The following is an 872-nucleotide window of genomic DNA, read 5'->3' as shown; positions in this document are numbered from 1 at the left end:
GCACAGAGATCAGTAGGGCATTTATACTACATTTGGAAGATGCTGGGGTCCTGACACCCTAAAGCTCAGCTCAGGGGCCTGCCTTGGTTGAGGCTGCCTTGGAGTTGAGGCTGCCTGGCTGCACCCTGAAAAATGCTACCCCCGTGCCTCTTGTTGACTTGTTCCATACGTTAGTTCCAGGGGTCAGGGGATGGTAAGAAGGTGGTGGGAGCATAGGGCTTGGAGCTGAGCTCTGGCTCCCCACCGAGAGGCTGTGTGTCAGGGCACACTCTCTGGTCCCAGCATCCTCATCAGTAATGTGGAGGTCACAAAGCCTGGGCCTTCAGCCTCCCTGATCAGCCCGAGGCACCAACACCATGAAAGTCAGGGTGCTGCGTCTTTGCTGGGGATTGAGTGTTTATGAAGAGCAGAAATGCAGCTGAGCCTGCCTTGACTGAGGACTGCAGGGGATTTCTGTGGAAGTCAAGGGCAGGAAGTACAGCCTAGCCCCATGGTCACCTGCATGTCATCGCCTGTCGGTTCTCCCACTGCCGGAGACCGACAAAGCCGGGCTGGAAGAGACCCCGGACCAGCCGGCGGTAACCTCTTGTGGGGCTGAGCGGGATGGTGAGTGTCGCAGGCCCGATCCCCTCTGCGCTTCGGCCCGGGGGACAAAGAAAGAACACCGAGCCAGGAGAGCGGTCAAAGCCGGAACTCTGTTTATTACAGCAGACAGGGATTTTTATAAGGTACTAGGGGCGGGGGAGCCCTTATCCAATAGGGAGTTGACACACTGCTATCCGGGGGGAGGGGTGAGGACAGGGCAAGCGGGAAAAAAGTGCAAAGTATATAGGAGAAAGCAGGCATGCTGCAACGGGTCTGGAATGTAAAGA

Source organism: Galeopterus variegatus, unplaced genomic scaffold (genome assembly GCF_000696425.1).
Source record: "Galeopterus variegatus unplaced genomic scaffold, G_variegatus-3.0.2 Scaffold1039, whole genome shotgun sequence".
Classification (NCBI taxonomy): domain Eukaryota; kingdom Metazoa; phylum Chordata; class Mammalia; order Dermoptera; family Cynocephalidae; genus Galeopterus; species Galeopterus variegatus.
Note: the sequence above shows the minus strand (reverse complement) of the source record.